The sequence below is a fragment of the Taeniopygia guttata genome, chromosome W, assembly GCF_048771995.1.
Source record: "Taeniopygia guttata chromosome W, bTaeGut7.mat, whole genome shotgun sequence".
Classification (NCBI taxonomy): Eukaryota; Metazoa; Chordata; class Aves; order Passeriformes; family Estrildidae; genus Taeniopygia; species Taeniopygia guttata.
In genome coordinates this window covers 18,546,172-18,561,290 of record NC_133064.1, presented here as the reverse complement: position 1 = coordinate 18,561,290, position 15,119 = coordinate 18,546,172, and the positions used below count along the sequence as shown (strand labels likewise).

The 15,119-nt window shown below is 34.7% G+C and overlaps 1 pseudogene; it reads right to left on the bottom strand.

Annotated features, from left to right (window-relative positions):
* LOC115494581 (dynein axonemal heavy chain 5-like) overlaps positions 1 to 15,119 on the bottom strand; it is a 91,292-nt pseudogene that overhangs the window by 16,120 nt on the left and 60,053 nt on the right.

The window sequence follows — 15,119 nt, the reverse complement described above, 5'->3', positions numbered from 1 at the left end:
AATCCTGTATTCTAATCAAACTCACTGATACATTTTTAATCAAAAGTGTAAAATAAACAAATAAACAGCTGAATTAACATAACGAGAAATTTTATAGTGTCAACAACCTCAGATAAAAGCTGATGATCCAACCTCCCTCATAGTGCAAATGACAACTTAAACGTTAACGGGTTTAATATTTCTGAAAAAGTCCTTACAAAAGCACTTCAGCACACATTTAATGACTTCATTGTAAACATCAATAGTTTGGCCACACTTCTTTAAAATACAAACTATTGCCTGTATGAATTAATTCAAACATGCTTTTAGCAAAGTTTTTGGGAATTTGTTGGCGTTTTTTATTTTCAGTCCATAAAAGACAAGATGGACCAAATGTTTTTGCCAGAATTTCATTAACTCACTTCAAATGGTACATAATCAGCAGGAAGTTTTTCCTACATATCATCAGCCATTGTGGCTACAACTGCCTCTCGAGTTTCACCTCCTCCACCAGAGCTATCTTGAGGCTGAATACTGAGGATGGTGTCCAATACACCTCTGGAAACTGCTTTGGTAGGTGATATCCGCATTGGGGTGCAAACCAAACACCTCCCGTCATAAGCAGGAAGGCTCTACATAGTAAAATATAAGAAGAGTACAACTGGAGATTTAGAAGCAAATTATTAAAAAAAAAAAAAAAAACAAAAAACATAAAACTCAACACACAACAAAACCAAATAAAAAAGAAAAAAACCCCCCATAGATTACTGTTAAGTAACAAGCTAGATTTCCTCAAATAATCTTAAGCCAAATAACTTGCTATGGTCTATTTGTCATGTCACAGCCCAAACCACACCAAACAAATTGTGTTTTAACAACTATACACTATTTTAATAATAAACTTTTACTCTCATATACCTAGACCTTTTATTTCAAAGAGGTTGTACCCAATGTCTGGACTCCATTCTTTGCCTCCTTTAATAACTTTTTGCCTTTAGGTATGTCCCACAAGCAAAACGCATGAAAAAGAAAATATATATTACTGTCATGAAAATTATAACATTGATAACCAAAATTAGTTATCACTAATATATATGCGAAGTGCTAGAAATCAGTTTAAAAATCTATGAATGAAAGGCAAAATACAGGTACTCAGAAAAAAGACAAACATTATAGGGAATCAGGAACTTATGAGAAACATCTTATGAGAATCATTTTATGAGAAACAACCTATGAGAAACAGTTTTCATTTACCAACCTGTATGTACTGAAGGTATTGATCCACCATAGTATATTTGGGTATGCTGTATCCTTTGTAGAAACTGAATTCCTGACTGAATGTGTTTTCACTGAACCAAATCTTTACAAAGGTGTTCATGAGTCTTTTGTCGAAGTCATCTGTCACATGACCACCATACTGGATCTCACCTATCATGTAACAAACAGTACTCCAGCAGATCCCCTAAAACCAAGCTGAAACTACTGACTTCAGCTAATCCCCTCTTATTTACTTAGACCTCCCTTAGAAAAAACAGCTGATGTACCATGTCTGTCCCATTCGAAAGAAAGTTACTTTCCTATTACTCTTTTTTTCATTATAGTTTTGCATTCCCTGAACACCTGCACGGATTTATCAAAATAGAATTTGCTGGAATTAAAGAGCATCTTGAAGATAGCAAGAAGGTTACAGATATATTTGAATTCTCCTTTCACTTAAAATGCCAACTGCAAACTGCTCTGACACAGACCTCTCTGTATGACAACTGACCATATGAAAGTGAGAAACATAGGAGACATTCTTGTATAGTCATTTAAAACCACTTTTGACTTCTTCATGCTGCAAAGATAGGTGGCAGAGGGGGGAAATCTTGCTTTTACTCGAAATGGATTTAAACACAAGAGTATTTGAAATATCTCTTTTAAACTAATTGACTTAATTAGAATTGAAAATAAGGTCTATACTTCTAAGGTTTATATTTCTGAGATGGCTGGAAAGGCTTTTTTTTTTTTAATGTAGAGGTTACTAGAGAAATTAAATATGCACTGGATTAGAAGTCTAAGTCTGCTGCTGTAGAGACATATATACTTGAAATATTAAATATGTGTGGAAAAAAACAATAAGTTAAAATAACTTTTGTAGTTAAGTTACTAGGAAGCATTTGCATACATTCTACTACTAGAAAGATCCATCATCTTAATCCACCTTTCCCACAGAATCATGAATTACCTTCTTGGTATCCATGCGATTCAAGTGGTTTTGAACGAACTGCACGGCAGCATTGAAATCAGCTTGATTAAACTCATAGGGAATATTCCAACCCAGAGACCCAAATTTGCATCTTTCTTGAATGGTGGAGTGCAGAAAGGCTACAGCATACAACAGTGGTTTCCATTGCACCATTTTACTGGCATCTAATAAATCCTGGTTGACACCTATTGATTGCAAATGGGCTTTATGAGAATCACTGTAATTGTCTTTTTCGAAACTACTTCAAATCAGTGCTAAAATATCACTCTAGAGATATTCACTTGGCTCTCTGCTTCTCCCAAGGGTAAATTATTGTTCCACAAAATGTTCTGTGCTGGAGACAGTTTGTAGCATGTTATTAAATTGCTCAAATTAAAAGAGTAAACTTCAGGGGGAAAAACCCCACAATTTACTAACAGCTGAATTCACATAAAGTGGCTTTCTGCACAGACTTGGTCCTTTATTTTATGTAGTGTAAAGAGCATTTGATGGCTAACCATGCCATTTTTCTGCCAAAAGACAGAATATTAAAAATTCAAACACTTTGAACTGAGATACTACAAGCCAAATTGTGAGAAAAGGCATTCATTGTTTTGATATCCAATTAGTTGTGGCAACAGAACATCAGCAAATCTTCTTTTTAATTTTCAAAACAAAAACTAAGATGTGCCCTGGCATCATTGCAAGCAGTTCCTCATACGAGCTTACACCTACTACTAGTTTAACCTGACCACACAGTAGCATTACAGTCCAAAATCATTAGCATTCTATCACTCACCACTGTATGTTCTCTTTAGTCCAGCTCTGAGCCCTTGTGGTGGTTCATTGGTAAACTTAATCGACATTTGAAGAAGGGTGATGGGGAATTGTTTGTGAATGTCAGTTGTAATCCAAAGTCTAAAGCTTTCATGAACATTCTCTGTCTCTATTGCTGTGTCCATTTGTCGGAACTCAAAATGTCCCTCAGACATTTTCAGAGGTTCCAGGCCTTGGTCAGAAGCATTTTAGACCCTGGCAAACAGCAGAAAACAGCTGTGATCTTGAGTTTGAACCATGGAATGAATTACCAACTTTGAAGGTGGAACAAGCAGTCACAGAGGGTTAGATGGTATAGTAAAAGTAGTCACAAATTAGAGGGTAAAATTTTTTAGTACTGTACAGGGGGGTTTTAACACCTGTACAGGGGGGTTTTACTTTGTACAGGGGGGTCAGGAGTTCTAAGATGGAGGAAAGTGGACCTGAACCTGTTCTTCCTCCTTCTTCTTCCTTACCTCCATGTTCTTGGTGATGTTGGCATTTTTCTATTGGTTTAGGCTGGGGACACACTGTTCAACGTAGATGATAGATATTGGCACATTATTGTAAATATAGTACACGTAATTTCTGGTATATAATGTTTGTACCATCCCACTGAGGGGCAGAGCCCCACACGCTGCCCTGCAGGACAGACCTGCGGCAGGGCAGCAGAACATGTTATAGATAAGCAAAAATAAACAACCTTGAAACCAGCACAGACGAACTATGGCTTCTTCTTTGGCAACGGGGCAGAAAGACAGAGACTTTCTACAATCTCGGAATCACCAATACCCACAGATTCCGACATCCATTAACTCATCCAGAAAGTCAAGTCCAAGGTGGCAGTTTTGTAGAAGTGCCCAACCTCCCTAGTTTAAAACAATAGATTTTAAAAAGTTATCAACACTGTTCAAAAACTGAAATCTCCTTGATGGGAGCTAAGATCTGGGCTGTTTCTTCTGAAGAGGGTGTTAGCTTATTTGGTTTTTTTCACCTGAACAAGTGGTCCCTACTTGTCTCATCTGGTCTATTTAAATATTCTCTACCTTTTCCATTTCAATACATTTAAAACATACCTTGTCATGACTACAGCGCTGATAGAAACTGGTATATTTTGACTTACATAAGGGATCTCAGGAGTAGCTCCACAGAGCAACCTGCGAAACCTTGCTCCTCACAGGGGTTCCAGGCTTGGAAAATAATCAAATAAACATATATTATTAACCTATTTCTATCAATCAATAGATGTCAAACTTCTTTATATGAATTACCATATTTCATTAAAGGCATCTCATATACCTCTTCCCTAAGACACCTTGTGAGACAGTGAGGGAAGGTAACTGCGTTTCTCTTGACTAAACTAAAGATGCTCCTTTCCCCTGTTTTTGAATGGGTTTCTTCTCATTTGATCTGTCAATTAGTTCCTTATGAGAAGTTATCGAACAAGAATCTGAAGCAAAAGTAAAACAGGTCATAAAAAGAAGCTCATAGCAAACGAGAGTAAGATCAGTATTTTCACATCAGCGAGCATAGCAGTAGTACCACCTGATGCGCAAAGCATGCCAGATTGGAACATCTCACCTTTCTCATACGGATAGTTTTTCTCTTTAATTCCTCATCCTGTAAAATGCCTGTTACCAGATTGTCCCTCCCAAGTCCAAATTCAGGTTCAGACTACAGCAATACAAAATAACTTGCTATACTTATCTTGTTTTTCTCAAGTTTATGTAACTATCAATAGCATATCTGGAATTCATTTTCTTTATTTAACAAAGTACATCCATATTACTAAAATAAAAAACTGAAAATATAATCTGAAATGCCTACAGAAGAATATTTGCTGGTTATATAATCAAAAAAAACAAAAAATCAATTCAGCTCTGTTCATCAGTCTGCAATCACTATAAAATCCCCATTTTATATGAAAAACACTCAATTTTCAAGGAAAAGCATCTGCACAGTACCAAGAAGTTTGCTGTGGCAAATTGAAGGAGTGTAAAAATACAGTTCTCTTGCTTAGGACACGTATATAAATAAACGTAGGCATTTGCATCAGCACTAACTACCCACCAAACAACTTTATCTCATGGCAGGATTTTTATTTCTAAGTGCTTAATACAGAGAGAAAAACATTCCGGTTTTTGTTACTTACATGAGCCACTGTCTGCTGTAGAAGTTTACGAGCATGGATTCCTTGCCCCTGGCCCATGGAAACACAATATGTTTCTATCTTCAGTCTTTTTCCCAAAGCAATAATTGAGTCCGTAGGATCAGAGCCCACGGAAAGAAAGCATATGAGGGGAGTACGTGGATCTGACTCTTTCCCATGTTTTCTCCAAGTCCAAGATGACTCCCTCTGCGTATTTCTCCCCCATAGTGTCAATGATATATTTTCTTGCCTATATTAAAAAGGGTAAATTTAACTTGTGACCTAACCATTTTATACTGTTTTCTTCCCAGTGTAAATATTACCAAAAGGTCAACTGAAGACCAAAGAAATTTAAAAATTTATATCAAAAATATAAATATACAACAAGTTTATTTTTACATGTCAACACATCATACTGTCTTTGAAGGCATTACTTTTTATAGCTTTTTACAACCAGTGAATTTTAAAAAAATAATTATAATAATTAATATATCTGTATGTATTTTTATATGTAACCATAATTAGAGTATAATAAAAAATAACAACTTCTCTAAAACTTTGGAAAAATTTTTATGATTTAAGGATATCTCCATTAGATAATGTAACTCTTAGCCTCAGAATCTAGAAAAATAAGAGAAAAATTCTAAAGATGGGCTTCAAAGCTTGTAAGCCTTTCTCACTCTGCAGTAAAATAAGCAAAGAATTAACAGTAGTAATGATTACAATAATTATCACTAAGTAGACAATCCAGAGGAATAGGTGAAAACCAACTCTTCTCCCCTCTCTATTTATCTTTAAAAATTCTAGATTATTGTTCTTTTTCTCAAAGAAATAGAAAAGGCTCTTTCAAACAGTCTGAGATGATCTTTCTTACACTCTTTCCCCCCACACAGCTCTTGTCTTAGATAAATCTTCCCCTTAACACCTCTGGGTTATCTCTCGGAGACAAAAGACATTCAGCATATAACATTTGATAAACTATCAGTTTTCATAAAACCATGGAAAGATGTAAGTTTACCTTGCCCCATTAACAGTAAGGAGGAACTAATCTTGTGTGATCTGTTTCAGACACATAGCAGACATCATAGAGATATTCATCGTACAGTACTGCTTAATCTATTGACTGCAGTTACACCAGTAATTGGTGAGATTTTCTCTGAATCCAATCACAATGTCTAAAGATATGCATCAATAAAATTAACACCACACTTCAAGTGATGCATTCTAATTTCAGTAAATCATCATTAATTGTCTTGAATTGTCAGTAATGTTATAAATTTTTGTTCTTTTTTACTGGAGAAGAACATAAAGTTTAAAAATAAGTTCCTAGAAAATTATTTTTCTTTTAAAAAGGTCTATTTAATAAACTTCAGTTCTGTAATTTTTAAATAGATGTGTTTAAATTGAGAACTTTGAGCAGACTTTATTAAAGATTTTTCCAAAGTGATTCTAATTCTTCCATGCAAGAAGTAGTTTCTCAATTAAATTGTTTTCAATTTTACCTCATCCAGTCAAGTTCATTAAAATATTTGACTTCAGTTTAACACAGTGACACTTCTAGAGTTCTAGTGAGTAAGCAAGGATAGTCAAAAGTATCTTCTGAACTAATAAAGCAGATCTGGATAAACACATATGATTCCAGCAGAAATCACCACAGTGGGTAATATTTGTTCAATATATTGGAATAATTTTTTATCGCTGCCCTTGTAACAAATACATAAATAGTCTGAAAAGAATTTCAGAAAATACAACATAAAGGTCCATTACAAAATGGACCGTTAGCATTATATAAGATAGTACAAACCTGCAATCTTAAAACTATTACTGTAGTGATACCTAAATAGACCATGTAGGCTGTAAAAATATACCTGAGCTATGGTCCCGTCAGGACACCAAGATCTGATAAGAAGAAGATGTCTGAAGCAGTCCAGAGATTGACCATAGCCACTAGGAACCGATTCTTCTTCGGGATTCTTACTATCAAACCAGATTTTCCACTGTTTCTCTTCTCTGGAAATCTGCAATTATACCACCAAAGAAGCAAATATTACTAAACAGACAAGTCATATTTGCACTGCCACTAGGTTGCAAACTTTTAATGAGAGTCAGAGATGTGAAATTCACACCCAGGCATTTGTTTAGAGTCATTCTTCCACAGATTTAAAAAGGCTAATAAAAATTATAGGGTAAAATTTCAGATTATAAGTATGCTATTGTAGAATACACAACCCTGGAGTATTCATATTCTGAAAACAGGAGCTATTAATCAGCATGTTATATTCTGATATAATATAGCATAGCTATGTCAGAATATGGATAGCTAGGCACAGATACAGCTTTGAGAACAGCAAGTACATAATTGCTCTCCGCATGAATGTACCTTCTCCCTAACTTTTACTCCATGTAACCAGAGTAATATTGGAACAAGCATCATAAAACATAGTGTAAGAAAGCACAACAGGGATGCAAGATAATGTAATAACCAGAATAAAAATAAATTTGCAATATATTAATTGGATAATTGTATTGGGATAATCCCAATCTGAAAATATTACCATTTTAGAAAGTATGAACACTCTACACTCTTCTTATTTTCTTGGGCGTGGTTGAGATTTTATATCAACATATGTTGCTAAGCAGTCAGGGCCATAGCTGTGGCCATCTGCTGTCAGTTTTGCTTCTCTTCCATTAAATAAGCCATTTTCCACCACATGGCTGGATTGTTACCAGACAATTACTTGTTAGACAAGAGATCAACTTTCAAAAGCTCTTACGTACTTGATCAAGAATATCTGAAAACTGTTCAAGCTTACTGAGCTCCACCAAGTTCAACCAAGTCATATCCAGAATCCACTTAGCTGGCTTAGGAGGACAAGCTTTAAGGTCTAGGGAAGCACCACCTACAAGAAATTGAAATTCGTTATTAGCACTGTTGGAGAGACAAAGAAAAATAAACAAAATAAGAAGGAAAAAAAACAAATACAATAATCCATTTTTTAAATCATGATGTTTCTGAAGTTTTCTACCTTACAAAACCATGCCATATTTGATTAAGCTGAGTTTGCAATTTGGTTAATTTATAGTGGTTTTTTAATATTATGTAACTTAGTCAGAAGCATTAGCCAATTTACATTTTGAGGCTTTACTGGCTTTTTGTGCAATGTGCCTGGAAATAAAGGCTTTTTGGGAAAAGCTATTCTGAAGATTCAACATAGAAAAATTTACACATATAATCCATTAATAAATACTGCCTGGAAAACTAAGTCTCTTGAAAAGGTAATATAAAATGGATCCAAACTTTCAAGTGAACTCAGTGCTTGTATGCAGTTGAGGCCAAAGCCATGACCTTGTCTCATGCAGCTGAGACTCCAATGTTCTTTTAAAATGTTAGCATCATTTTCTGCCCCTATTTGCTGCAGTTACTATAATATGTTTAGTACAATAACAATTTTTCTAAGCTAAACACATACCTGATGGTATTTGAGCAGCAGACAACAATATTCCTTTCAAATTCTCATGATTAAAAAGATATATTCATCAATATTCAGTGTGCTGCTAGAAATTAGAGCTGCCATACAAGGTTGTCTGTCACCAGATCAGAATGATAAACATGTATTCTTACAATTGACTGATTTCTCATGCGCAAAAGGAAGGAGCATGCTGGCTAGGAGATACAAATACATAAATTTTCTAAAATAATAATGTGCTCTCCTTATAATTTATTCATAGTTTTCACCTTTAATAAGTGTCAGAAATTCTTCATGTTTCACTCTGTTTCTTTGTATATCAATCCTCAAAGTAAGAAGTAATGTGAAAAGAAATTTATGCTCCTCATAGAGCCCTCAGGCAGTATGTTTGAATACTTCATATGTCCTATATTCAATAATATTGGTAACCCTCTTGCTGGTTATAGGGCTCTTGGTAGACCTGTTGGAAGAAAGGTCTGCAGTTGAAATTTGATTTTCTTAGGCTTTATAGAAAGGGAATACTGTGCAAAAAAGAAAAAGCCATAGTTCAGTATTTTCAAAACATGAAAAATAATAGATCACAAACAGAATATCAGACAGCAAGCTGGCAACAACTTTCAGACTGAGGGAACAACAACAAAAAATCCTTTCTAATCAAGTCTTTTTGTCCAGCTGAAAATCAATGCAGTATAATGGTATTTAATTATCTAATGACAAATTTTGAGGGACTGTAAGTACATTAGAAGGGTCTTTGCCTTGTTAACTTACAAATTTTTATGGGTATTTAAGCTGACAATTCTTGATCAAGATTGTAAGAAGCAAGAGTCTTCTTTCTGATATTAGTTTACAATAAATCTTTACTGTACTACAGGCACCTCCAGGAATGGGTAAATACAAATTATACTTATTGTTAGCTAAATTACCTGGCTAAGGAGCGGTCAAAAAGCCCCAAAAACTGTCGAAGTGATGTCTGATACATGACATTGACCATGCTCATCTCAGTGATAAGGAAGTACAAGATGCTACCTCGTGTTGCAACTGAAGAGCAGGAAAGAAAAATTTGTTAAAAGTAGAAATGTAGAGCAGAAAACTTTAACTCTCCAAAACACATACAATGATCTTCACACTAATGATAACTGAAGATCCTTGAGTTTTTCTATTCTTTACTGCCAGAAAAATAATAAAATCATTCATTTAATCCTCATGTATACATCAGGGGAAAAAATTCTTTTCTGTAATTAATGCAAACTATGTAAAGTCCAGTTTTCAAATACGAGCATATCTGGAGATCTGCAATATTCAGATCAGCAGCAGAACACATAAAAATTATGGCTGTTTAAAATACTGTTTAAGTATCCAAACAAATTTCTTTTTATAAACTTTTACAAGATTCATATAGAAGAAATAGCTATATTGATTGAACTTACCCAGCACTGATTTAACTTCTTTTCAGGAGTCATTCAGTTTTAAACACAAAGGTTTTACAATAGCTGCAATGTTTCTGGTACACTAACTGTATCATCTTACACATTTCATAGAATACAGACAATTACAGAGAGCTATTTTCCCCTGTTTTCCCTGTTTTTTTTCACATTTTTTCACCTGTCGGTTAAAAGTCAAAAGACTCATGAAATTTGTTGACTATAACAACCAAAGGATAAATGGTGAAGCATTCATCAGAACAGATATAGAGAGTACTTAATGTTATACAAGCTCTGTAAAAGAATGTCAACATGTTGAACTCAAACATATACTTACCTAAACACCCTAATGATGTGCTTGTTTATAGAGTAATGGGAAGTCTACAAAGAGAACAATTCATTCAATTTTATAAATTCCACATGAGGCATAACATTGACTATTTTCTCTGTTACAGCTCAATATGACATCTCCTGGATACATTTTACTTACAGGAAAACACAGATCTCTCCCACCAGTTTTTGGTCTTCCTGATCTCATCCTACCATTTCTCCTACTCTAAGTATTGGTGTTTTAAATATATGGTCTAGCTATTTGTCTTCTATGACTACCTTCACTCACCAGGTCTGTACTCTTTGTGGGCTGAATTGATCTGTACTTAAGTTTCAGCAGAAGCTTGCAGTTTCTGTGTTATTTCTTCAGCAGTCTTCTTAGTGTTATTCAATACAATTAGCAGAGTCTCATCATCTGCCAGAGAACTCTTAACGCTTGTAAGTTGAAATAAAAGGTTATCTTCTAGGTTTTTAATTCTCCTTTTGTTCATAGTCACATCTTCAATAAGATCAGTTCTTTCTTTCTCTAATTCCTATTGGATTACATGGTAATATTTGGGAAACAGACGAGCAATCAAAAAGAAAAGAAAAAACCCAAATATTTAGCTTAAAAAATACTGATCCTGCTAAAACAGCATAGGTCAAAACTAGCTGAATTATTTTGGGGAAATAATTCCAGTGGTATTTCTGACATAATATCTATTGCCAGGATCTGAACCTGCTACATAAGTAGGCATTAACAAATAATTTCTAAAAATATTATGGAAGATGCTTGTATCATGCCATAAAAGAATAACAAGTTCACAATGGTTTGTCTTCTCTTTCTGTTTCAGAAAAGACAAATGCAAACACCATTCCAGACATAGGATTTTATTCCCCTACATGTAATCTTATCCTCATTTATGCCTTGCTTTACAATTGCCATATGGAAAACTTAGACTCAATGGCCATGCTTAGTCATCAAATCAAGCATCATATATTTCAAGAAGTGCCAATACTCCTCCATCAGACAGGGATAGTTTCAGTCTCTCACTAAAATGCTTCATTAATCAATAAATATGTAGAACTTGAGTTACATCACTAGAATTATTTATTTTATACATTTAGTAATACAATCTGGGTGGTTTATGTACCTAGATTCTTTTCCAGTGCCCAAATATAGAAGATGAATAACTGTTAACCAAGAGTTTTACATTAAAAAACAGCTATGTGAAATCCCTAGAAAAATATTTTTCAGCTATAACAATCTGTTCCGTTCATTCTTAAAATTAACCTTTAAAAACTTCATATAAATTAGTCCATCAGAGATAAAAATCCTCTACTGAAATATAACTAAATGTTTCAGTACAGTGAAGTAAAAAGAAAGAAAAGAGAGAGGACGGGTTAAGAGTTTTTCATAGGAGAAGGTTAATATGAACCTTATGAATGAACAGTAAGTGAGCCAGTTGGTAAAAATATTTGCTGTCTAGATAAATACTTCACCAAATTTACAAAGGTCTGGTGAATAATTTTAACACTGTCTCTCTGAACTTGGAAGTTCCGTGTTCACTCCATCATTTCCAAGTCCATTTCCATGTTGTTTACCGGCTGCTAATATTCCAAAGGAATAAGGACAGCACTAAGAAACACATAACCTCTCATATAGCACTAGAGACATTATGGACCTGAGCCCTTAGCAAGGCTTAAGGAGAGGTTTTACTCCCCCATTTGAGTAGTCTTTCTTCATGCAGCTTTGAAAAACTATTACAACTTTTGAAATTCTTTTTTTTTTAATTCTTTTTCCACATTCTAAACTTTTGGTCTTCTTAACCTACATTCTCCTCCTACATTCCTAATATAAACATTCATTTATTTTAAAGAATGCTCCTTTACCTTAAAAAGGAAATTCAGAAAAATTATCTTTTATTATCAGATTTAGAGTTTTTTTCTTGGCATATTGCAACATCATAATCATCACCAGGTAGAAAATATTTAGTGGGACAATCATTTTAGAATAATGCAAATGCAACATAACTTAGAGGATGTGCTTACTTATTCAAAAGATCTGACAAAAAAATGATGAAAATAGACAAGAAAACTACAGTTATCTGCATTTCAATCAACTGCTGCTTCATGGAACTGCAGAAAAGCAGGTAACAGTTTCATGAAACATTCTTTTCATGCAAGTTTGATGAAGTGAGAACTTCTAAATTGCATTAAAAGGCAGTTATCATCCAATTAAATATAATAATTAACATACTGCGCCAAATTAAACTTCATGTTTTGCTGATTCACTTCAAAAATTTAAACATACTTTAGAATTCAATGCTTCATAAAAACAGAAAGAAATTCTCCTCACAAGAGCCTGGGAAACAAGGTGGAGACAGTTCACCAAGCTAAAGTGAAGTAACCCTAGATCAAAACCTTACTAAAAAGCTCTTAAGGTCATCTATTAAGCTCTTAAAATGCTTTTTGCAGATGAAAAAGTGTAAATAGTTGAAAGCTTTCTTCATAGCTTCAAAAATTTCCAGTCATAACACCAAGAATGCAGAAAAAATAAACCAAGTTATCATGTACATAAATTCAAGGAACTTGCACCAAAGAGACTATTTCAGATCCTGTTTTATGGAGTTCATTTCACAAGCAGACGACATTTTGCCAACTGTACCAAAGAATGCTAATTATTGTTAATATTCATAAAATATGAGAGCTGCTACATAGCTTATATCATCCTCTCACAAAATAATTCACAAGTAAAAGAATTTGCATCAACTGTTCCTTACAAAACTCAAGGCTTTTTGCAGCAAAAATCTTGATATATGAGTGTGAAAATTCAAAAAACCATAAAGTTATTGCATATTATAACTCCACTACTAATCTGACTTACCTATGACACTAAAAAACAAGCTTTTTGTCAAATTACATAACAGCCAATATATCAAAATAATGATATCATTTTAATATCATAAGCTATAATACCTTCAGACATATATCAAATCTTCAAATCCTATTACTCCAGGAAATAAAGGAGAATCAAATTTATACAGATCTACCAGCTGTATGCTTATCCTTATGCTTCACTTGTATCTTGCAATTGGCTTACATTCTGGTGGAAAAGAAGAAATCAGTACTAGTGTTCCTATCAGTAAACAATTAATTCTGTGAGATATATGTGACAAAGATTCTTTTAATGGACATAGCAGACAACAGAGAGCCAGACTTTGCAGAAATTTTAAATACCATGCTCCTTTTCCTTGCTGGAAAAGGAAGGAAAGAAATTCATTCTAAGACCACAACCATATAAAAGATGGTAGAATAGGAAGAATGATAGAAATGTGCATAAAAATCTTGAGGAACTCTGATTTCAAATAAATAATCTCTCCTCTTTCTGGGACAGAAGTTCCGCACATACATTGTAACACTGGATATCACCAAGCAGTCATACTGCTCAAATCATTTGGCAAACTTTCTCACAGTAAAATAGTTCCACCACTCTCCTACCAAAGGCTACAAAAGGTAGTAAGAACCAAGACACCAAAGAGGGAAACCCCCAGATTCCCAAAGATGCATCATTAGACATCATAGGAAAGTGTTTGGATGTGATGTATTCAAATTGACTTCTCAGGCAACCTTGAACCACGAGGTGTATAAAGAGAGACCAAGAAAACTGCGACATGGTTAAGTATATTCTGTAGAAGTTCCCCTGCCTGTCAAGTTGTCCACTTGTCATTTATCTAGAGGAAATATCCCTGGGGGTTTCAAACAAAGCAGTAGTGAGCGTAACACTCTGAGAAGTTGGTAGAGAGCACCCTATGTCCATTTATTAGACATTCCCTCTTAGTGACAAAGAGGCCATTGAACAGCAGAATAATTTTAATTTGGAAGGCACCTACAGAAATTAACTAGTTCAACCCCTGCTCGGACCTAAACAGCTCAGTTGCTCAGTGCAATGTCCAGGTGAATCTTGAACCCTTCCCAAAACAGAAATCCCACAAAGTCCTTGGTTAATCTACTCCTGGGCATGACCACTCTTGATGTAATTATATTTTCCCTCATATCTAATCAGAATTCTTCATGTTCCAATATGAGTTTTAGTTCTCCATCTACTTCTTGGCTCCTCTGAGAAAAGTCAAGCTCCTCCCTTTCCTGTGTCCTCCAAGCAAGCACACAGCAACAGCAATGACTGGAGGAATTTAATAAACTGTCTCCTGGAGGAATGTACTATACTTCAAGGCCCAAGAAGTAAAGTCTGGCATAAGGCTTTGTGAATATACACATCACAGAGTGTTTTACATAGACAGTGATAATTTCTTTACATAGTGGGTTGACAAGCTATCAGTGGTTGAAGGGGAGCTGATGGTGCAATGAAGCTGTCTGATAAAAAACAGACCTTAACAGATTGAGTGTGATTTTTCTCACGAGATCCATGCACTGTTTGGGAATGAAATGCAACTACTCAACATGAACAAGATGACTGAGTCTATTAACAAGAAAAATCTTACACTGGCGGGGCAGAGGGAGGTATTGGAATGATGGGAGAACCTCAACAGATGCCACGAAAGGAAACAAAGATATTCCTGTCCTTCCTCTCTAGTGAAGGTCAACTGAAACTATTGCCAAAATCTTAGTAAATACAGAGTCATAGCTGCATAGTGTTTCTTATAATGTGAACATTGCCTGACCTTATACCTACAGGGATTAGCTGTTCCATAGTTTAAAAGGTACCAACCAGCCTCCCTCCAGAACTCCAT